Consider the following 25,393-nt stretch of genomic DNA (forward strand, 5'->3'; position numbering starts at 1 on the left):
AAGTCTTTAAACCATTAATTCTATATTGCATAGTAAAGGAGAAAATGGAAGAATTACCCTAAAAATCTTTATAATATCTTAAAGGAAGTTGGGGCAACCCAGAGCTTTGTCTCTTCAAACTCCTAGGATGTAAAAATCCCAAGGCTGGGAGTGCAGTGAGGTAAGTGAAGTACTCACCTTGGGCACAAAATGTAGGGGGCGCAAGAACTTACTGATCCACATAATTAATACTTTAATGCAGTATTATTAATTAAAACTAATAAATAATGAAAAGTCAACAATGAACAAAACATCAAATTTTAAAATAAAGACAGGATCAGTATGACTGATGTTTCTTTTGCCTCTGCTCCAGTGTGGCTTGCCATAAGACTGGTTGCACACTAGGAATTAAGGTAAAATGGAAGTAAACCAGGCCTTGCACTGTATTCAGCCCAGTTTCAAATAATCTGTAGTCCAGAAAGCCCTTCAAATTTTTTGTAGCCCAGAGAATCTCTAGCCTGATAATGGATTAAGATGATACTTGATTGCTGGTATTCTGAAGTACATGAAAAAAAACAATCAAAATTCTTCTTTGAAGAAATATAACATCCATCTAGGCTTCAAATTATTTCTAAAAATAAAATTTCATAGACAAAATCTCACATACAGCCAAAGATAGGTGCAGGAGGAGAAAAGACCCCTTCAGCAAACAACATTCAAGAGAAGTATGTCTGCAAGGACTCCAGATATCAGAATATCAGACACAGACTATAAAGTATCCTCCCACACAGAAACCCCATACCCATTAGCAGTCACTCCCCATTTCTCTTCCAAGCCCCAGGCCATTACTAATCCACTTTCTGTCTCTATAGGTTTGTCTATTCTGGATATTTCACATAAATGGAATCATACAATATGTGGTCTCTGTGATGGACTTCTTTAACTTAGCAAAATGTTTTCAAGATCACACATTTTGTAGCATGTATCACTACTTCATTCCTTTTTATGGCTATGTAAAATTCCACTGTATGGATATTCCACATTTTATTTGTCCATTTCTACTTTATGGCAATTATGAATAACGCCGCTATGAACATTTGTGTACAAGTTTTGGTGTGTATATATGCTTTCATTTCTCTTGGGTATAGGATTGGAATTGCTGGGCCACATGATGACTTCAAATGACTTACAGGAAAAAAAATTACATTAAAAAAACTAATAAGAGGCAGTCTCTGGGCCACTGCAACCGCGCAGTGATATAAGCGTTCCCAGCTGGTGATGTAAGGTGATGTAAGGGTTCACCAGCCATTGCTTGGTGAGACTCTTCCACAGAGGGTCCAAGTAGGCCTAAGCCGCAGGGCCCCAAAGAGTGAGGGGTTTGGAAACACAGCCCCATCTGAAATAAAATTTGGGAGAGAGGTGCCACCTGGCAGGCTGAAGCTTGATTGCAGATAATGTAGAAGTAGGGAGTGGAGGGAAGTTGGAGACAAAGGAGGGGTGTCTGATGGCCAGTTGGTGAGAGCACAGAGTTCTTATACCAGAGACTGGGAAGCTGGGTGATGCCATTTTCACCTCTCCCATACCTACACATATGAGCAAGTGTGCTACATCAATCCTCCCCCAAAGCTAAGCAACACCACATATTGGAGAATGGAGCCATTACACCAAGCCCCATCCAACTGTGCCAACCAAGCCCTAGAGGATGACCACAAGTCTCTCCACTTGCTTAGTATACAAACTATAAAGTGCTTCACAGTTTGACTTCTGAGGGAAACTGGATGTAATTTCATTTGGATTTCATTCTGTTCACTGGCTCACCAGTGAACCTATTCATTTTTCTTTTTCTTTTCTTTTCTTATTCTTGGATACAGAAAGAGAAAAAAATTATTTTTATTTTCCGTTTATATAAATTTTTTTCATTCTGCAAGCTTTTTCTCCTATTTGACTTTCATCCTTTCATTTCATTCTATTTTATTTTATTCATTTTTTAAAAATTTTAAATGGTGGCTTGCTTTTTCCTTTTTTTTATTTCTTTTTTTTTTCTTTTCATTCCCTTTTTTCTCTATTCTATCAAGCTTCTATCAACAACCAAACCAAAACACACCTAGGATATAGTTAGCTTTATTTGTTTTCTTGTGTTCTTTTCATTTTTTAATTTTAACTTTTTATCTTATTAATTCTTTTTCTTCCTCCAAAAAGATGAAAAGAAGGAATTCACCCAAAAGAAAGAACAGGAAGAAATGACAGCTAGGGACTTAACACAGATGCAAACAAGATGTCTGAACTAGAATTTAGAATCACGGTAATAAGAATATTAGCTGGGGTTGAAAAAAGCATAGAATCCATTTCTGTGGAGGTAAAAGAAGTAAAAGCTTGTCAAGATGAAATAAAAAATGTTATAACTGAGCTGCAATCTCTAATGAATGCCACGGCGGCAGGGATGGATGAAGTAGAGCAGTGAATTTAACAATACAGAGGACAAACTTATGGAGACCAATGAAGCAGAAAAAAAGAGGGATACTAAGGCAAAAGAGCACGATTTAAGAATTAGAGAACTCAGTGACTCATTAAAAGGGAATAACATTAGAATCATAGGGGTCCCAGAAGGTGAAGAGAGAGAAAAAGGGGTAGAAGGTTTACATGAGCAAATCATAGCAGAAAACTTTCCTAACCTGGGGAAACAGACATCAAAATCCAGGAAGCACAGAGGACTCCCATTAAATTCAACAATGGGAACAATGGGAAGGCCTATCAACTGATTGTGACTGAAAGCCATTGTTGAATAAAAAAAATAAAAGAAATAGTTTTCTCTGATTCTTTCAATGGACTCAGTTTAGAGAAATAGTTAACCCCATGTCTTTCCTTCAGTGTCTAGAATGTTTACTGAGGACTTATAATTTACTAGCATAATAATACATCGAAGAGGCTTGCATTTCATTACAGTAGGGAAATAAAACTATTAATTTGGAGAAAAACTAATTCAGCCTCTGTAGTTAGATTTAGAAATCTGTATGATTAGATAGCTGGATACATAAATGGCCTCAGGGTGAAAATCTGCAAGTAGAAAATAGACTTAACTTTATGTGTTAATAGCAATGAAGCAGTTTTCCCTGAGCTCATGCAAGTAGCCATCTCTGCACTGGGGAACCTTGGGTAGGATCTGGGAAGGAACCCTTTATAAATAAATTCCAAGGGATTGACTGAAGCCAAAGCAAAACTAGCGCCAAGACCAGTAAACTGACCCATTTCATACCAGTGTATAGTTCTAGGGATTAATTTAAGTAAGGAGAATATATTTTTATTGTGTATATTTTGCCCTGGCCACAGTTCTGGGACCTTTAGCAGCTTCATTAAGTACCAAAACCTCTTACTTCTTTCATTGAGATTTTAACAGTGTTAGGCTGGTGTCTGTTAATTTTGAATAAACTTAGGTGACCTTTCTCAGTATACTTGATCATGTCCCTGGATATTCACATTTGTTTACCTTCCTCAGCTGAAGAAGAAATAGAGAATACTCCTTCTTGACTACCTTTGTGATGGTTAATTCTTTGTGTCAACTTGACTAGGCTATGGTGCCCAGTTGTTTGGTCAAACATCTATCTAGATGTTGCTGTGAAGGAATTTTTTAGATGTGATCAACATTTAAAACAGTAGACTTTGAGTAAAGCAGTTTACCTTCCATAATGTGGGTGGGCCTCATCTAATCAGTTGAAGATCTTGAAAACAAAGACTGAGGTTTTTTGAAGAAGGAATTTTCCTCAGGACTATAACATAGATACTCAGCCTAAGTTTCCAGCCTACCACCATGCCCTAAAGATTTCAGACTTGTTAACCTCCATAATTGTGTGAGCCAAATCCTGAAAATCAATCTCATTCTCTCCCTTGCCTTCCCTTCCCCATCTCTCTCTCTCTCTCTCACTCTCTCTCTCTCTCTCTCTCTCTCTCACACACACACACACACACACACTCCCCATTGGCCCATTGGTTGTTTCTCTGGAGAACCCTAATAACAACCTTTTTAATAAGAATGTTATTCTTAGTGAAATAAGTTAGAAAATAAGTGTATGATCTCACTTATATGAGGAATCTAAAATAAAGGAACTCATAGAAACAGAACAGATTCTCTAGAGGCAGAGAATGGGTTGGTGATAGGGGAAGTAATGAATGAAGGTGGTCAAAAGGTACAAACTTCTAGTTAATAAATAAGTTCTGTGAATATCATGTATAGCATGGTAACTGTAGTTAACAACACTGTGTTGTACATTTGGAAGTTGCTAAGAGAGTAGATCTCAAAAGTTCTTTTTTTTTCCTAGTTTTGGGGTGTCTATTTTCTGAGAAAGGGAGTTACTTTTAAATTTTTTTTAACGTTTATTTATTTTTGAGACAGAGAGAGACAGAGCATGAACAGAGGAGGGGCAGAAAGAGAGGGTGACACAGAATCTGAAACAGGCTCCAGGCTCTGAGCTGTCAGCACAGAGCCTGACGCGGGGCTCGAACTCACGGACCGTGAGATCATGACCTGAGCCGAAGTCAGATGCTTAACCGACCAAGCCACCCAGGCACCCCTGGATCTCAAAAGTTCTAATCACAAGGAAAAAAATTTTGTAACTAAGGTGATGGGTGTTAACTAGACTTATTGTGATAATCATTTTGTAATATATATACATATAGCAAATTATCTTGTACACCTTAAATTTATACAATGTTATATGCCAATTATATCTCAATAAAATGGAGGTGTAGGGAGGAAAGTTATTCCTTTATCTTTACTTTTAGCAATTTTTTTCTTTGAAACTAGGATTGACATTTGAGGGTTTTTTTAAATGTTTTTAAATTTATTTTTGACGGGGGGCAGAGAGAGAGGGAGAAAGAGGATCTAAAGCAGGCTTTGAGCTGTCAGCACAGAGCCCAATGTGGGACTCAAACCCACAAACCATGAGATCATGACCTGAGCTGATGTCAGACGCGTAACCAACTGAGCCATCCAGGTGCCCCTAGAATTGAGTTTTTAATTTACATCGGTTACTGGCATTTACTTGCAAGCATTTCTTCATGGGTTCATGGGATTTTTTTAGTAATAGCTCTAACAGATTTCTATTTGGTGCAGCTTCTTTTTTTTTCCAAAGAACTTTATCATTCATCTTTTCCAGAAAAGAACATTTCAAAACTACATTTAATAGAAAGTAAAGTTAAAACATGAATAACAAGTGATTTATTCATACCTCTCTGTCACCATTTTTTTCAAATGGAGCTCGTAAAAATATTTTAAGTCTTTCAGATGTCTATTAGATAATGTCTAGTTCCTTTAGGTCAAAATATAATTCATTATATATGGTGGATTATGGGTGAGGAAGAAATGTATTTGCATGAATTTAAGACCCCAAAGACAAGATTGTTAATAAAAATGATAATAGAGTACAAGGGCCAATTTGTAAGGGAGAAGGCAGAGCTATTAATAGTGATAAGTTGACAATCCTTTTAGAATTTCTCGTAATAAACTGGTAGCATATAGAACACTTGTCTGCCCTAAATTCCCTTCTCCTAACCTCCCTTGTTGTCTAAAGCCTCACTGGTGCCCCACTGGAAGAGCAACTTTCCAAGACTGTCATGAATGCTTCCTTCATTGGGGTTTGTATATCTTTACCTTCTCGTGTGGCAAGTAGGTGCTTCTTTGGGTCTTGATAATACAAACACATATTATTAGTCCTTAAAGAATAAAAAGGAACTCACTCAGTTCCCAAGGAGTAGAAAAAGTTCAGAACAATCAGCAACTTTTTTTTTTTTTTTTTTTTTTTTGAGCACCCATCAAACATAAAACACCTTACTCAGGCTGTTTGGTGTGGTTGAAAAAAAAAAAAAGAGTAGAAAAGATATCTCATATCTTCAGAGAAATGGCAGAGGGGCTGATTTTTAAAAAGCAGAAGAAGGGTGCCTGTATGGCTCAGTCGGTTGAGCATCCTACTTCAGCTCAGGTCATGATCTCGTGGTTCGTGAGCTCGAGACCTGCATTGTGCTCTCCGCTGTCAGCACAGAGCCTGCTTTGGATCCTTTGTTTCCCGCACCACCCCCGCCCCTCCCCCCCCACCTCTCTGCACCTCCCTTGCGCTCTCTCTCTCTCTCTCTCTCTCTCTCTCAAAGATAGATAAACACATAAAAAAAAATAAAAAGCAGAAGAGACACCTACTGTTTAAAAACCTCCCAGAGGAACTTAGATTCTACATTCTGCCTCCAGCAGCAGTTTTCCCCATGACCATAATTTCTTAGGAATCCTTTATGTCCCCAGAGGAGGTAAAGCCAACTCTGTTTCTTTCTCCAATACAGGCACCTGACAGCAGCTATGACAACTATGTGCTCTGAAAAGAACTTTTCCAGAGGTTGATGTCTCAGAGTTTCCCTTAGCACTTGGTGGGCAAGTTGGCTATTTGAGAGTAGAGAATAAAAGAAACGTGTGAAAGTATTTTGATGTATGTAAGTAGAGTGTATCAGAGGGAATGTGATGGCCAGTCTTGTGTTTTTCATTCCTTCTTCCTACCAGAACTGGTGTGAGTATTTGTTATCCAGTTAGTAGAAGTTTCTGTCTGTCCAAAAGGTGATTGTAGCTGGTGATTTCTGGAAAGGAAGAGGCAGCAGCAACCCTTTTGTGGTTTTTAGACAGTAGTGAGAATTCTGTCCCTTTGTCTTTAAGCAGTATATTAACACACTTCAGCTTTTTCTTTCAGCATTTTATTCAAAGGCAAGAGAGGAGTCAGGGATGAGTCCAAAGTTTTTACTTGAGCCACTGGAAGGATGGAGTTACCTTAACTAAATAAACAGAGGCAGACTCAGGGAAAATAAAGTTTTGGGGAAAAGATCAGGAGTTCGCTTTGGGATATGTGAAAAATTGAGATGCCTGTTAGACATCCCAGTAGAGACATTGAGTAGGCACTTGGGTATAGGAGTGTAGACAAGTCAGGACTGGAAATGTAAATATGGAAGTCACATACATACACAAGACTCCCAAGGGAGAAAACATGGATACAGTCTAAGACCAAGAGCCAAGACTGAGCCTAGGAGCACTCCTGTTTTTAGAGTCAGAGAGACAGGAGGAACCAGCCAAGAAGATGGAGGAGTAATGGCCACTGAGGGCAATGGGGGGCCAGGAGAGGAGGGTATCCTGAAAGTCAGGGGAAGAAAATGTTTCAAGGAAGAAAAAGAAAGTGAGAACACTATTGATGGGCAAGTGAGGATAACAGAGATAGTGCCTTGGATTTTATAATGTGGGAGACATTAGTAACTATAGCAAGGGCAGTTTATGTGGAGAGGAGGGGGTAAGGGCCTGAGTGAGTGGGTTCAGGAGAGAATAGGAGAAGAATTGCTGGCATGAAGGATACATGATTATGTTAAGGAATTTTTCTGCAGAGTGAACAGAAATAGAGCAGTAAGCTAGAGGCAAAAGTGAGGTCAAGATTGTTGATATTGTTGATGTTTAAGTGGAAGAAATAATACCATAGTTTTATATTAATGGAAATGTCTAGTAGAAAGGAAATGAAATATCGATGCATCGGAGAGAAGGGAGAAATTGCTGGAGCAATTCTCAGAATGTCTCACAGAACTGAAGACATTCTAATCTTGTGCCAAAGCCTGTTCTCATTCTACACACAATGAATGCCAACAACTCTGGTTATGGAAATAGTTTCTGCAGGCAGAGAGTGGAAATCTATTTGAAAACCTCCGTCTCTGTATCATGGAGTCCAAGGACAGGGTACACGGATAAAAATGCTGACCTTAATGCCTCAGGTCATTGAGCCGAGGATACATACTTTTGGGCACCCACACAAATACCACCCAAACTACCTTTCTGTGCAGCGTAGGTTGTAATAATACCTCACTAAAACAGATTTCATATCATTTGTGATCATCTGAAGGGACAAAATTTAAAATTTCCCTTTTACCTCAGAGATACTATTTTTATAGAAAATTAAATCCATTTACAAAATTATGTGGGACATTTTGCATAATTTTTAAAGGCATCAGACATTATCTTCAATGTAAATGCAAATAATAAACTTCAATTTAAGTAGCAACTTGTGGTAAGCTCATTCTTCTTGTATCACATCAGTTCATTTTTTCTCTATTTCACTGAGGTGATCTATTAGTCAATGTTTTCTTGGCTTACTTTCAATTATTACACTATAGTATTTTTTAATACTATAAGAGTTTAAAATTGCTGTTTATGAAAAATATTCTATTAGTCTAATTTTTAAATAACAAAGAAAAATTTCTCCCCATAGATATGCTTTACAGACATTTTAAAGGCTTGAAATTTTCCTTCCTAAACTTTCCTTAGAAAGAGAAAACCAGTTCAATGAGAACTTTTCAGTATTTTCCACCAGTTACCCTTACTAGCAGAAGACAGCAAAGGCATACCTGGGGGGCAATGGGGGTATTGGCCAATGTGGCCAATAAAATCATAACATTTATTTGGAATCTCCTTTTCAGACATTAAAACCCATTTTATAGTATAATAATACTATGTTTTAGAATATAGTAAATTATTTTAAATTATAATTTTGGGGAAAAATGTATTCTACTTGTCTCATTGGCTCAATGAAGAAGCTACTTGTCATAGGTTCTGTCCATGTCAGAGCTCTGGAATGAACTGAGGCTCAGCCAATGCAGATTCATCATCTAGGTACTTTCTCTTCTCTAGCTGCAAGTCTCTAGAACACACACACACACACACACACACACACAAATATACTAATAAAATAGCAACCATTTGTTATTGCTTTATGAATTATAAAAGGGTAAATGCTGAGGAAACATTCTTTGAATGCTACTAGAGAGAAAGTTACAGTGCAATATTTTTGGGTTCCTGTGGTAGAAAATCCTGATGGTTGCATCATTTTGTTTACAGGCCTAATAACCAGTGTCATAACAATCCAGTCGGCCTCTTTAACTGTCTCCATGGAATTCTTGTCAGAGCACTTTCATGTTGAAGAAAGAAGACTAGTGATGTTTTCTATTTTGCTAAATTTATAAGTTTCACTACACTTAAATACATCAAGAATCTCAAATAAGGTAGTCCTTATGATTTTCATCTCTCAATGTTTATTTTTATCACAGAACTTTTGTTGATTACAGAAAAAAAACTAACAGTTTTGCTCTGCAATTGTTTTCTGAAATTGTTCAGACTTCAAATAAACCAACCAAAAGCTGTTAAGTAAGACAACTAAGACTTTATCATTAAGATGAACAATTGAGTCAGACTACCCAGGTTTTTGTCTTTTGCTGTCACATCTCTCTTCTTCTTAATGAAAAGCAAGTCAATCCTGAGTGTGAAACCTTTTCCCAGTCCACTTTCCCCATCTCGTATTATTTTGAACCAAATCCTAAATGTCATATGAATTTATCCATAAATATTTCAATATACCAAAACATTTGATTAAGGACAGTTACATCAGGAAATTGAATTTGTTAGCAGGAGCCAGTGGCTTTGTGTACAATCCAAATAATCACAAGTGATTTCTAAGGTGACAAACTTTTCTAAGGTAGATAGAAATATCTATTGTACAATAAATATTTTGGCCTTCTTGACTCACTCCGAAGTCACATGTTCTACTTTGACTTCTGTGGTCAAAGCACAGGTCATGTGGGTCACAGATATCTACAGGATTTGATCTTGCCTCCTATGACATCTTGCAATCACTTGAAGAGACTCCAGGGCTAGTATCATTGGATTCCTCGACTACACCAAAAAGGTCAGAGTTCTCAATTGCTCTCTACACATAAAAATTTTCTATTCCATAGTATTCATTCAAGAAAAACACAAGTTTCACTGACATGGAAAAGCAGAATTTTGATTTTACTTGCACATGTGTCATAAAACCCTTCTATGGGGCAAAAATTTTAAACAATTTTTCTCCAAAACCTTGACTAAAATTGACACACTAAAATGTGCCATAATTATCCTAGAGCTTTGGTGCTGCTGTCATAGTATATATAAATGTAACATATGTAACCCCAGTTATAATACTGCAAGAATAAGTATGCCCCTGCTTGGGACAAGAAGGAATCTGAAGGCCTTGGGTCTGTGTGTACTAGTGAGAGCCAGAAAGGGGCAGGATGCTCTAGGGGTGTGTTATGTGTAAGACCTCAAGCTGACCCCTCTTCATGGTAGCTGCTATCAGGGCATTCATCTCTCAGCTTGGAGAAGAGTGTAATAGATAATTATTTTGGTTTCCCTCTTTCTTTTTTATGTATTTTACTTTTCATTCTTTGATCCAGCCACTGAATTCATCACTCCTTCTGGTTGTTCTCCCCAACTTTGTGTAGTGGAGCAGGGGGAAAAGAGAAGTTTGTAAAGAAAGGGGTCTTTTTAGGTTTTTTTTTCCCCTTAAAGTCTCTCTGTCCCTGCTCTTGAATAATTGTTGATAATTTTTTCATTTTGTAGGTGCTGATAAAAGTGTAATTATCAGGAATTACTATGAAAAAATAAGTATACCAAGCCCATCTACTGCTGGAAATGCTATTATTCATCAGGATAAAATTGTCATGACATTAATCCATAGTCATCCATTCAATAACATCTATGGAGTACACACTAAATGTGAGGTAGCAGGGAGGAATCCGACGTTAATTAAAAAAAAATTTTTTAATGTTTATTTATTTTTGAGAGAGAGAGAAACAGAGCACAAGTGGGGGAGGAACAGAGAGAGAGGGAGACACAGAATCTGAAGCAGGCTCCAGGCTCTGAGCTGTCAGCACAGAGCCCGACGCGGGGCTCGAACTCACAAACCGTGAGATCATGACCTGAGCCGAAGCTATATGCTCAACCGACTGAGCCACCCAGGCGCCCCAAGATGTTAATTTTTAAAAATGGTCCCTGGGGCGCCTGGGTGGCGCAGTTGGTTAAGCGTCCGACTTCAGCCAGGTCACAATCTCGCAGTCCGTGAGTTCGAGCCCCGCGTCCGGCTCTGGGCTGATGGCTCAGAGCCTGGAGCCTGTTTCCGATTCTGTGTCTCCCTCTCTCTCTGCCCCTCGCCCGTTCATGCTCTGTCTCTCTCTGTCCCAAAAATAAATAAACGTTGAAAAAAAAAATTTAAAAATGGTCCCTGACCTCAAGGAGTTTACAAAAGAGATAAAACCTGTACATAAAAATTGTAATACAAGGTGGAATGTAGTATGTGCTATGTCAGCATCTTTTAAAAATGGTCTGACACCACCTACTAAATCAATCTCTGGTTGTAGGGCTCAAGAATCTGCATTTTGGGGGCACCTGGTGGCTCAGTCAGTTGAGTGTCCAACTCTTGATTTCAGCCTGGGCCATGATCTCACAGTTCCTGTGCTGGAGCCCAACATCGGGCTCCATGCTAACAGCGTAGAGCCTGCTTGAGATTCTGTCTCTGTCTCCCTCTCTGCCCCTCCCTCCACTCATGCTTCCTCTCTCTTTCAAAATAAATAAATAAATAAACATAAAAAAAAAAAAAAGACAAGCCTTCCAGGTAATTCTCATACACAATAAAATGTTTTATATGTTTAGACATTTTCTTGGAGAATATAAGAATAAAGGGGTCAGGGGGCACCTGGGTGCCTCAGTCGGTTAAGCATCTTACTCTCGATTTTGGCTCAGGTCATGATCTCACCATTCCATGAGATCAAACCCTGAATTGGGCTCTATGCTGACAGTGCAGAGCCTGCTTGAGATTCTCTCTCCCAGCTCTCTCCCCAATGCCTCTCAAAATAAATAAGTAAACATTAAATAAATAAATAAATAAATAAATAAATAAATAAATAAATTCCAGCATGAAGAGAATCAGGAAACAAAAAACCAATAGAGAAGAAAATCAGGAAAAACTTATTATTTTCTCCAGTAATGATTAAATGATGATTAAACTCTGCTCTTGATAGCTAACTTTTAGTATGTCATTACATTGCAGGTTCATCACTTTTAATCTAAGAAACTCTCGAATTGCACAGTTAAGTGGATTTTGAAATACATACAAATTTCCTTATTCTTGTTTCAAGTTTCAGAAAATGCTTCTGAAACTGTAGATCAAGCTCAGAAAATATATATGTGTGTATAAAGCAACTTGATATGACTTTTTTTATTGTTTATTTGAGAGAGAGAGAGATAAAGAGTGTGAGCAGGGGAGGGTCAGAGAGAGAGGGAGACACAGAGGTATCAGCCCAGAGACCAACACGGGGTTCAAACTAAAGAACTATGAGTTCATGACCTGAACCGAAGTTGGACACCCAACCAACTGAGCCACCCCTTGATGTGACTTTTGATTGAAACAACATTGGTTGTCATGGAGTTACTTTACCATACTATAAGTTTTGCACAAAGCAATGTTTTGGCTTGTAGTTTAGGTTGAATTTATTAAGAAACATTATCAAGTCTGCAGTAAAAGTTAATTTCCAAAGCTATTTAGCGTTTTATAATAGCAGTTGAGGGCAGTTCTTCTCTTTGAGAAAAATTTTAGTCTCAGCCTGAGCTCAAAAAATTGCATTAAAAACTTACCATTGCTGAGCCATTGAACTGTTTTGGGGGAGGATGAGTCAGGATATTCATACAATTTTTCAGTCATTTATTTTTATTTTTATTTTTATTTTTATTTATTTTTTTAATTTACATCCAAGTTAGTTAGCATATGGTGCAACAATGATTTCAGGAGTAGATTCCTTAATGCCCCTTACCTATTTAGCCCATCTCCCCTCTCACAACCCCTCCAGTAACCCTCTGTTTGTTTTCTATATTTAAGAGTCTCATGTTTTGTCCTCCTCCCTGTTTTTATATTATTTTTGCTTTCCTTGTGTTCATCTGTTCTGTGTCTTAAAGTCGTCATATGAGTGAAGTCATATGATATTTGTCTTTCTCTGACTAATTTCACTTAGCTTAATACCCTCCAGTTCCATCCACGTAGTTGCAAACAGCAAGATTTCATTGTTTTTGATTCCCGAGTAATACTCCATTGTGTGTGTGTGTGTGTGTGTGTGTGTGTGTGTGTGTATGTATATATATATATATATATATATATATATACCACATTTTCTTTATCCATTCATCCATCGATTGACATTTGGGCTCTTTCCGTACTTTGGCTATTGTTGATAGTGCTGCTATAAACATTAGGGTGCATGTACCCCTTTGAAACAGCATACCTGTATCCCTTCGGTAAATAACTAGTAATGCAATTGCTGGGTTGTAGGGTAGTTCCATTTTCAATTTTTTGAGGAACCTCCATACTTTTTTCCAGAGTGGCTGCACCAGCTTGCATTCCGATCAGCAGTGCAAGAGTCCTCTGTCTCCGCATCCTTGCCAACATGTGTTGTTGCCTGAGTTGTTAATGTTAGCCAGGTGTGAGGTGGTATCTCATTGTGGTTTTGATTTGTATTTCCCTGATGAGGAGTGACATTGAGCATTTTTTCATGTGTCGGTTGGCCATCTGGCTATCTTCCTTGGAGAAGTGTCTTTTCATGTCTTTTGCCCATTTCTTCACTGGATGATTTGGTTTTTGGGTGTTCAGTTTGATAAGTTCTCTATAGATTTTGGATACTAACCCTTTATCTGATATGTCATTTACAAATATCTTCCCCATTCTGTCAGTTGCCTTTTAGTTTTGCTGATTGTTTCATTTGCTATGCAGAAGCTTTTTATTTTGATGAGGTCCCAATAGTTCACTTTTGTTTTTATTTCCCTTGCCTCCAGAGACATGTTGAGTAAGAAGTTGCTGTGGCTAAGGTGAAAGAGGTTTTGCTTGGTTTCTCCTCAAGGATTTTGGTGGCTTCCTGTCTTACATTTAGATCTTTCATTCATTTTGATTTTATTTTTGTGTATGGTGTAAGAAAGTGGTCTAGGTTCATTCTTCTGCATGTCACTATCCAATTTTCCCAACACCATCTGCTGAAGAGACTGTCTTTATTCCATTGGATATTCTTTCCTGCTTTGCCAAAGATTAGTTGGCCATATGTTTGTGGATCCATTTCTGGGTTCTCTACTCTCTTCCATTGATCTGAGGGTCTGTTTTTCTGCCAGTACCACACTGTCTTGATGATTACAGTTTTTTAATACATCTTGAACTCTGGGATTGTGATGCCTCCAGCTTTGGTTTTCTTTTTCAAGATTGCTTTGGCTATTTGGAGTCTTTTCTGGTTCCATACAAATTTTAGGATTGTTCTAGCTCTGTGAAGAATGCTGGTGTTATTTTCATAGGGATTGCATTGAATATGTAGATTGCTTTGGGTAGTATTGACATTTTAACAATATTTGTTCTTCCTATCCAGGAGCATGGAATATTTTTCCTTTTTTTTTTTTTTTGGTCTTCTTTAATTTCTTTCATAAGCTTTCTATAGTTTTCAGTGTATAGATCTTTCACCTCTTTGGTTAGATTTATTCCCAGTTATTTTATGGGTTTTGGTGCAATTGTAAATGGTATTGATTCCTTGATTGCTTTTTTGTCGCTTCATTATTGGTGTATAGGAATTCAACCAATTTCTGTGCATTGATTTTATCTCCTGCAAATTTGCTGAATTCATGGATCTGTTCTAGCAGTTTTTTGGTGGAATATTTTAGGTTTTCCATATAGAGTATCATGTCATCTGCAAAGAGTGAAAGTTTGACCTCCTCCTGGCTGATTTGGATGCCTTTTATTCCTTTGTGTTGTCTGATTACTGAGGCTAAGACTTCCAGTACTATGTTGAATAACAGTGGTGAGAGTGGACAACCCTGTCGTGTTCCTGACCTTAGGGGGAAAGTGTTCAGTTTTTCCCCATTGAGAATGATATTAGCGGTGGGTCTTTCATATATGGTTTTTATGATCTTGAGGTATGATCCTTCTATCCCTACTTTCTTGAGGGTTTTTATGAAGAAAGGATGCTGTATTCTGTCAAATGTTTTCTCTGTATCTATGGGGAGGATCATGTGGTTCTTGTCCTTTCTTTTATTGATGTGAGGTATCACATTGATTGTTTTGAGGATATTGAAACAGCCCTGCATCCCAGGGACAAATCCCACTTGGCCATGGTGAATAATTTTTGTAATGTGTTGTTGCATCCGGTTGGCTAGTATGTTGTTGAGGATTTCTGCATCCATGTTCATCAGGGATTGGTCTGTAGTTCTCCTTTTTAGTGGAGTCTTTGGTTTTGGAATCAAGGTAATGTTGGCTTCATGGAATGAGTTTGGAAGTTTCCCTTCCATTTCTATTTTTTTGGAACAGCTTCAAGAGAATAGGTGTTAACACTTCTTTAAATGTTTGGTAGAATTCTCCTGGAAAGCCATATGGCCCTGGACTCTTGTTTTTTGGGAGATTTTTGATTACCAGCTCAATTTCTTTACTGGTTATGGGTTAGTTCAAATTTTCTATATCTTCCTGTTTCACTTTTGGTAGTTTATATTTTCTTCCAGATTGCCCAATTTATTGGCATATAATTTCTCATAATATTGCCTTATTATTGTTTTTATTTCTGCAGTGTTGGTTGTGATCTCTCCTCTTTCATTCTTGATAGTATTTATTTGAGTCCTTTCCTTTTTCTTTTTGATCAAACTAAGTAGGAGTTTATCAAAGAACCAGCTTCTGGTTTCATTGATCTGTTCTACTGGTTTTGTTTGTTTGTTTGTTTCAATAGCATTGGTTTCTGCTCTGATCTTTATTATTTCCTGTCTTCTGCTGATTTTGGGTTTTATTTGCTGTTCTTTTCCAGCTCTTTAAGGTATAGGGTTGGGTTGTGTATCTAAGACCTTTCTTCCTTTTTAAGGAAGGCCTGGAATACTATATACTTCCTTATTATGACTGCCTTTGCTGCATCCCAGAGGTTTTGGGCTGTGGTGTTATCAGTTTCATTGGCTTCCATGTACTTTTTAATTTCCTCTTTAACTTCTTGGTTAACCTATTTGTTCTTTAGTAGGATGTTCTTTAATCTCCAAGTATTTGTTGTCTTTCCAAATTTTTTCTTGTGGTTGATTTAGAGTTTCATAGCATTGTGGCCTGAAAATATGCACGGTGTAATCTCAATCCTTTTGTACTTGCCGAGGGCTGATTTGTGTCCCAGTATGTGATCTATTCTGAATGTTCCATGTGTACTCGAGAAGAATGCGTATTCCTCTGCTTTAGGATGAAATGTTTTGAATATATATGTTAAGTCCATCTGGTCCAGTGTGTCATTCAACACCATTGTTTCCTTCTTGATTTTCTGTTTAGATGATCTTTCCATTGCTGTAAGTGGGGTGTTCAAGTCTTTATCAATGAGTTTCTTTATGTTTGTGATTAACTAATTTGTACATTTGGGTGTTCCACATTTGGAGCATGAATGTTTACAATTATTAGATCTTCTTGGGGGATAGACCCCTTAATTTTGACATAATGCCCTTCTTCATCTCTTGTTCTGTCTTTATTTTAAAGTCTAGATTGTCTGGCATAAGTATGGCTACTCTGGCTTTCTTTCAGAGATCATGAGCATGATAGATGGTTCTCCATCCCCTTACTTTCAATCTGAAGGTGTCTTTAGGTCTAAAGTGGGTCTCTTGTAAACAGCATATAAATGGATCTTGTTTTCTTATCCATTCTCTTACCCTATGTCTTTTGATTGGAGCATTTAGTCCATTGACATTCAGAGTGAGTACTGAAAGGTATGAATTTATTGTCATTATGTTGCCTGTAGAGTTGGAGTTTCTGGTGGTGTCCTCTGGTCCTTTCTAGTCTTTGTTGCTTTTGGTCTTTTTGTTTTTTGTTTTGTTTTGTTTTCTCATCTTTTCTCCTCTCAGAGAGTCCCCCTTAAAATTTCTTGCAGCACTGGTTTAGTGGTCATGAACTCCTTTAATTTTCATTTGTCTGGGAAACTTTTTATCTCTCCTATTTTGAATGACAGCCTTGCTGGATAAAGAATTCCTGGCTGCATATTTTTCCAATTCAGCACATTGAATATATCCTGCCACTCCTTTCTGGCCTGCCAAGTTTCTGTGAATAGGTCTGCTGTGAACCTGATCTGTCTTCTCTTGTAGGTTAAGGACGTTTTTCCCCTTGCTGCTTTCATGATTCTTTCCTTGCCTGAGTATTTTGTGAATTTGACTATGATATGCCTTATTGATGGTTGGTTTTTGTTGAATCTAATGGGAGTCCTCTGTGCTTCCTGGATTTTGATGTCTGTTTCCCCAGGTTAGGAAAGTTTTCTGCTATGATTTGCTCATGTAAACCTTCTACCGCTTTTTCTCTCTCTTCACCTTCTGGGACCCCTATGATTCTAATGTTATTCCCTTTTAATGAGTCACTGAGTTCTCTAATTCTTAAATCATGCTCTTTTGCCTTAGTATCCCTCTTTTTTTTTTGCTTCATTGGTCTCCATAAGTTTGTCCTCTATATTGTTAAATTCACTGCTCTACTTCATCCATCCCTGCTGCCATGGCATGCATTAGAGATTGCAGCTCAGTTATAACATTTATTTCATCTTGACAAGCTTTTACTTCTTTTATCGCCACAGAAATGGATTCTATGCTTTTTTCAACCCCCGCTAGTATTCTTATTATCGTGATTCTAAATTCTAGTTCAGACATATTGTTTGTATCTGTGTTGTTAAGTCCCTAGCTGTCATTTCTTCCTGTTCTTTCATTTGGGGCGAATTCCTTCATTTCATTATTTTTAAGGAAGAAAAGGAATTAATAAAGTAAAAAAAAAATTAAAAGCAACACAAAAAAAATTAAATAAGGGATGCTATATCCTAGGTGTGTTTTGGTCTCGTTGTTGAAAGGAGCTTGACAGATTAGAGAAAAAAAGGAAAGAGAAGAGAAGAAAAAGCAGAAAAAAGTGGGGAAAAAGGAAAACATTTGAAAATTTGAAAAAATGAATACAATAAAATAGAATAAAACGAAATGATGGATGTAAAATAGAATTTTTAAAATTTACAAAAAAGTAAAATACATAGTAGAAAAAAATTAAAGAAAAATCTTTTTAATAAAAATGGAAAATAAAAATAAATTTTTTTCTCTCTCTGCTGAGTTCTGTGGTTCAGGTTGTGCAGATTGTTGCGTTAATCCTCAATCAGTGTTTTAGGTGTGCAAGATGGTTTAGTGTTGATCTGGCTGCATTTCAGGGACGAGAGACACAAAAACACTTTCCATGCTGTTCTGCCATCTTGGCTCTTCCCTCTTCACCTGAAACTTTCCATTTTCATATCCCCTTTATCACAGAACAAGGAAATTTTTCCATCTGAAAAGGAGCCTACAATCCCCTAACCGCCTATTTCTCTGCCCTGGCTGTAGTTTATGAAAATAATCCAAGGAGCTTTTAAAACCTGTGGGGGCCCCACCTCCAGATATTCTGGTTTAATTATCTAAGATAAGGGCCTGGGCCCCTATGTTCTGAATATGTAGCCAGGGTTGTGAACCACTGACTACCCAACCCCTTCATTCTATAGATGAGGAAATTGGGGTTAATTAAAATTGTACCAATGTAGCATATTTAGATTAAAATTTTTTCATAAATAAGTAATGATTTCTAAAACCTGCAACTTGTTGACCAAGTGAAGCTTAACTGTTCAGACAACTGTTTACCATCTTTCTCTTTGTTTTCTTCTTCCTCTTCTTCTTTTTTTTTTTTCCAGAAACTAAAGGTCTTCTTTATCCCTGCATTAGCTCTGTGAACACAGGTTAATGCTTCTAACATTTCTTTGAAAAAATTATTAGGAAAACATTTACCCATAGAGCTGAAACAGGCAAATTTCAAAAGAATAAAACTTGAAATACCACAGTTGACTCCCACTTTTTAACCTGCTCTCACAGAACTTCAGCATGCATTCACATATGTGAGAAGAGCTATTTTAAGTAGCCCACACAATTAAAAACCAAACAAAGATTAAAATCTGAGAGGTAAATGGGTGCTATGGTAATTTTAAAAAAATGGTGTAACTTCTTTGACATACCTTCCCCCAAGAGTGGGGTTCCCATGACACTGAGAGGCTGTGATGGCTTTAACTAATAGAGCAAGGCTCAGCACACCTTTTCAGGGCCAGATAGTTAATATTTTAGGCTTTGCAGGCCTTAAGGTCTCTGTTGCAACTACTCAACTCTGCATTGTAGCATGAAAGTAGCCATAGACAAAATGTAAACAAATGGACATGGCTATGTTCCAATAACACTTTATTTACAATGACAGGTGGCATGCTGAATTTGGCACGAGGTCATAGTTCACTGATCTCTGCAATAGAATATGGAAGAAAGGCTATGTGACTCCTAAAACTAGGTCATAACAAGACCTACAGCTTCCACCTGCGTCTCCTGGAACACTCTCAGAAAGCTCCATCTTGGAACTTAGCCACCACCCTGTGAGAAGCCAAAGCCAGAGAGACAGGCCCTATGTAAGTGATCTGGTCAACAGCCCTGGCTCTGCCCAGCCTTCATGTCTTCCCAGCCTAGGTGTTGACATGTGAGTGGAGAAGTTTCATGATGATTCCAGTGCCCATCTGTTCAAGTCACCACTGAACACTGAGTCTTCCTGGCTGAGACTCTGGACAGAGTGCAACAGAGACAAAACATCCCTACCATGCCCATCGGAATTCTGTGAGGATAGTAAAACCATTGTTTTCACATTGCTAGATTTAGAGGTGGCTTGTCATGTAGCAATAGATAACTAGAACAGAGGATGACTAACAAAACCTCTTAATATCACATGTGGAAGGCTAAAAACCTCAGAAGAGAAAGCTGGAGTAACAAACTCATTTGAAAATATTTAATTAAAAAAAAACAACTTATGCTTGTAAGTCATAAATCTAAAGAAACTTGTAATGTTTACATTCTAGAGTAAGGTGTGAAACATAGATGCCCATCAATTTGGGACTGTCCAATAACAATGGCTTTATAACTGTTGAAAAAACACAAATCTGGGACTAGTTACCAACTAATCATTAAATATTTATTTGGTTGAAAATAGTCAACAATTAGGATCAGCTAACAATTACTCCAACTGGCCAAACCATTTTTTGTGTATGGATACAGTGTTGAATGCTCTGCTATGCTATGGCTCCAGACACCTTGGACATAATACTAAAACAAAATTTGTGAAGCTAGTCAATACTGGAAAAGCTTTGTAACTTTAAGTAATATGATCTATACTATAGTTGCAGGTAAATTATTTAAAAATCTACCCTAATAGATATTCACTAATGCTGAACTTCAGGTATACGTGGATTAACAATTTGCTAACAATTTGGTTATAGGTATTTAAACTTCCCCTGCCCCCAAACCAGCAAACCCTTGGATATGGTACTGTGTCAGGATTGTCCTAAAAGACACAGAGTTTAGGCTGAAGCAAATATGCAAGCATTACTGTGAGGCACAAATAAAATCAAGTCCGGCACAGAAGAGACAAAACCAAGCATGAAGTAAGGGTACAATCTTAAGCCACCAACATAGAATGAGCATTTATAAGAGAAACTATAAAAAATCATTACGGATACTTCCAGAGTTTCTGGAACACAGCTATAGGGACTTTTTCTAGGGAAGAAAAATGGTTCTAAGACCAATTCTGACATGTGTGTGGAGGAGGCTCCCCACCCCTCCACCCCGTCCCACACACACCACCACACAATGCTCAGGACACAAAGTAGGTGTTCTATAGAGTTCAACTCAATTCTGAACTGTCTACCCAGAGATAGCATCAGACTCCAAAGGGACAGGGCTCAATCCCAAAAGAATACCCTCCACTTGAGAAGCCATTCACAAGCTTAAGTTAACACCTATGCTTCTGACCAACCACCTATAGACTGGAGGTTCCAAAGATCCACTCCTTGGATTTCAGATGCCAGTTCCAAGTCCAGGTTGTTAGCTGTGCTTCTTCTTAGCAACTGGCTATAAATCAGAGGTTCTCATGACCTCTACCCTTTCAGATTCCACTGATTAGCTAGAGTAGCTCACAGAACTCAGGGAAACACTTACTCACATTTACCAGTTTATTATAAAAGTATATAATAAAGGATACAGGTGGACATCCAGATGGAAGAGATGCACAGGGCAAGGTATATGGCAAGGGACATGGAGCTTCCATGCCCAGCATAGGTGTGCTACTCTCCCAGCACCTCCAGCTCTCCCAGTTCACCAACCTGGAAGCTGTCCAAACTGTCCATTTCTAAATTTTTATGGAGACTTTATTACATAGGCATGATTGATTAAGTCATCAGCCATTGGAAATCTATTCAATCTCCAGCCATTCTCCCCTCCCAAGAGGTATAAGGGTGGGACTGAAAGTCCCAACCCTACAATCCAGCCAATCAGCCCAATTCTTAGAAGACCCAGGGGCATTCCAAAATTCACCTCATTAACATGACAAAAGGCACCTTTATCTCTTTCACCACTTAAGAAATTCCAAGGCTTTTAGAAGGTCTGCACTAGAAACAGGACAAAGGCCAAATATATATTTCTTATTATAATTCATAATATCACAGGAAGGCAGCTATTAAAAGATGATATTGCTAAAAAGAAAAAAAAAAGAAATTATGGATTCATTCTTGCACTTACTTGCTGTAGCTGACAGGTCTCATGCCCAGTACCCTTATTAGCCTCCCATGGTTAAAATTTTACAACTAGTTGTTATCCAGCAATATTCTATACTTTGCCAGGCTTAACAAACAAAAAGTATATAGGCAAACTACCCATAGGTGGGACAGCAACCACAAGTTGAAGAATCAAACTATTAAGTTAGAACAAGATTTCTTACAACTTTGGTACTATTGACATTCAGGTGACACTGTTTGACATAATTTTTTGTTGTGGGGTGGTCCTATTCATTGTTAGGATGTTTAGTGGCATCTCTAGCCTCTACCTGCTAGATGCTAGTAGAGTCCCCCAACTCAAGTCAGGTCAATCAAAAATGTCTCCAGATGTTGCTAGATGTCCCCAAGGGACAAAGCTGCCCCCAGCTGAAAACCCCTGGATTAGAAATAGAATTTTCCATGTGGTGTTCGTGTTCTCTCTGCTTCCTTTTTTAGAGGACATACTAGGGGATTACTACTGGGGGAGGTCATGGCTACCCTTTTTGGTAATAGACTTAAAGTGTTTCCTATTGGACTGAGATCCTCAGTTCCTCAGGAGCAAATGACCAGAGGCCTCCCTTGGTTTCCTTGCTACATTGACTTTTTCATGGGGTGGCTCATTAAATTTTTTTTTAATGTTTATTTGTTTTTGACAGAGAGAGAGAGAGAGAGAGACAGAGACAGAGACAGAGCATGAGCAGGGAGGGGCAGAGAAAGAGGGAGACACAGAATCTGAAGCAGGCTCCAGGCTCTGAGCTGTCAGCACAGAGCCCGATGCAGGGCTCAAACCCACAGACGGCGAGATCATGACCTTAGCAGAAGTTGGGCACTCAACCAAATGAGCCACCCAGCACCCCAAGGGGTGGCTCATTAAAACGATAGTTGATTTCATCAGAACAAGCAAGAGAAAAAGAGAAAATGCAAGCAAGACCAAGTCAGTCTTTTGTAACTTAATCTCTGAAGCGATATCCATCAATTTTGCCTATTCTGTTCATTAGAAGTAATGAACTAGGGCCAGCCCATACTCAGGCAGACTCGCTGGGGGCCACTTTAGATGCCTGACTACACTGGGATGCAAGGGAGGTAAAATTTTTTTGAAAGTCTGCATGTCTAAAAAAGGTCTTTTTTCTACTCTCATATTTAATCAATAGTTTAAGCATAGAATTCTAGGTTGAAGGTGATGGGCTGGCTCTCCTCCCCTAACCTACCTGAGGGCGAGCTGCCCTAAGAAGATAGGAAGGGGAGAGCTGGACCTGCAGGGAAGGGACACCTAACTCCTTCACAGCCCCCAGTGCACAAGGAAGAGTCAGGCCTGTTCTTCTTCAGGCTCCCCAGGGGGGACCTGGCCAGATGCAGAAGTAGCTGAAGATTATAGAAGAGCAGACTTTAAGTTAGAAGAGACAACATTACTGATTATGTGCCAAATGCTTGGAGACCCCTACAATCTGCAGAACTAGTCCTTATAGGACAAATTTTTATTGTACAAGTTGTCTGAACAATCTGCATTATAAACATAGAAAGTGAATAAAAGAACTGAGTGAAGATGAAATCAGGACATTGAAACATAAAAACAAAAAAAAAAAAGAAAAGAGAAAAAAATTGATGAACCTTCTGTCCAGGAACAAAACAATAAAGACATACACAGCTATGCCTAGAACCCCAATGCGGGAGGTAAAGAACTGGATGAAGACATTTTACCTCTAACCCTTGAAGAGAAGGAAAACAATACCTAAAATCTTTATTTGAAATTTTGATTCTTATGTAAACAAAATCTACCTCTGGAAGGACCTGAGGCTGATGAAATCCCATAAACTCTCTATATTCCTGTATCTTTCAAGCATTGCTGAAGTGCAGGATAAATTCTGGTGAAGAGGTCTTGAGAAAGCACTTCAAGGCACCAACTAACAAGTTCCATTGAAAAACAGCAAGAGTCAGACACTGAATCTGTGAGTGCTGCACTCAGGAAGAAACCATCAGGCAACTGAGATTCACTTCCCTTTCATGATCACTGGGTATGTGGACATAGTAGGGGAACACCCACCTGTTGATGAATCCATACCTGGGAGAAGAATTTGTGGGCTTCCTGCCCTACGAAGATAATGTCTGCCTTAATGAAGATAATTTTGGGTGTGTAATTTCACACCGTAATAACCGTGAAGCGGGGACTAAATATGGAGTACTGTCAAGGCCAGGAGTACCATATGTCCAGTAGATTTTCATCAAAAATGAAAACTGTTTCAAGACTTTTAGAGAAATAGTCCTAAGCTCTCTACACACTCTGCTCTTCCTGTGACTTAAATATGTGGTTGGCAAACCAGTGCCTGTTATGGCAGTATCAGTTGCATTGGGGACGATTGAGGAAGTCTGTTCTTTTACCCATCAATCACCACAACTCATATATGACAATGTAATTTCTGTCTTTTCTCAGAACAATGAAGAAAAGAGTAATGACCTGAAGGAAACTTGTCATTCTCAATTGAGAGACAAGCATGATGTTTTTGAAATTTTTATAGATTTCCTACAAGCACTTGTTTTATGTTTAGATGGTATAGCGACATAAGTATTAGATGGAATAACTGTAACTGGCCGAGAATCTGTCCCTCTGCCATCAACAGATTTTATTTTTGTCATTACTGTTCTTAAAAATAGCCTATCTTGGGGCACCTAGGTGGCTCAGGCAGTTAAGCATCCAACTCTTGGTTTTGGCTCAGGTCATGAAATCATGGTTTCAAGCCCCGCAGTGGGCTCTGTGCTGGCAGTGCAGAGCCTGCTTGGGATTCTCTGTCTCCCTCTCTCTCTGCCCCGTGCCCCCTGGCCCCCACTCACGCTGTCTCTATCTCTCTCAAAATAAATAAATACTTTAAAAAAAAAAGTGCTATCTTTTACAAGAGTCCTTGGACAAAATCCCCACATGACAAATCTTGGGTGTTTTCTTTGCAGCTAGCAGCTTCTCTGCAGTTTTGCATTCACTAATAAGGTGATGGAAAACTCTAAAACTTACCACCGATTTTGGCTTGAGGAAGCCATAAATTTGATAACCAACCTGATATTCAAATGAAACTCCCTAAGAAATTCCACAGAGCTCAGCAAGGTAACTTGGAATCTCAACTAATCTCTGAGAATTACTATAAAAGATCCCTAAGTGTTGCAGGACAAGTAATAACAGGACAAGTTATTACTCAGGAACTTGAAGATATATTCTCAGAACAACACCTCAAAGCCTGAAAATGCTTATTTTGGGTATTGTCTGTCATGGGACAGCTCAAATTCAACGTAACAGAGAGCCCCATGCTGACTGACTTGTACAGAAGTGACTTAGCCAATCCTGACACGCTCTCAGCCCAGCTTCCCTGTTAGAAAATCACATAGAAACACAGAAGGAAAGAGGTAGAGCTCCCATCCACCACTTAGGAAGCCCTCCATCTGCCTGGCTTCAAGTTTCTTCCTAATGTTTATGCATTGCTGAAAGTCTTGTGTATTCTTCCTGTGATTTGTTTGAGAATGACTGCTGTGAAAACACTCAAAAGCATCTCAAAAGCATTCCTGGGGAACACTTTGACCGAATGAAGGTTAAGGAACTTGGCTTTGCCTAACATAAATGTTTTATATAAAACATTATCTGTATTTAATGGTAGACCCATATATCAATCTCTACACAAACAAGTCAGTGCCACACAAACAAGTCAGAATTGCCTACAGGTAATTGATAAACCATAAAAAAATACCTTTAAAAATGCTTAAAAATAGGTTTTCTCCTATGTTTAAAATTTGAAGGCAAAGTTGTAAGGTATATGTAGGCTGTTTAATCACTGAACATCTTTTTCTATGGGCCTCTTACTGAATATATCAGCCACTTGGTTGGTTTGAGCAACCACTATTTTAATGCTCACACCTTGAAGATATATTTGTTCTTCCAGAA

At 38.3% G+C, this 25,393-nt stretch overlaps 1 pseudogene; it reads left to right on the forward strand.

Annotated features, from left to right (window-relative positions):
• Nucleotides 1-7,090: 7,090 nt before the first annotated feature.
• LOC122468023 lies at nt 7,091-24,154 on the forward strand (annotated as a pseudogene).
• Nucleotides 24,155-25,393: the final 1,239 nt, after the last annotated feature.

Source organism: Prionailurus bengalensis, chromosome B3 (genome assembly GCF_016509475.1).
Source record: "Prionailurus bengalensis isolate Pbe53 chromosome B3, Fcat_Pben_1.1_paternal_pri, whole genome shotgun sequence".
In the NCBI taxonomy this organism is placed as follows: Eukaryota; Metazoa; Chordata; class Mammalia; order Carnivora; family Felidae; genus Prionailurus; species Prionailurus bengalensis.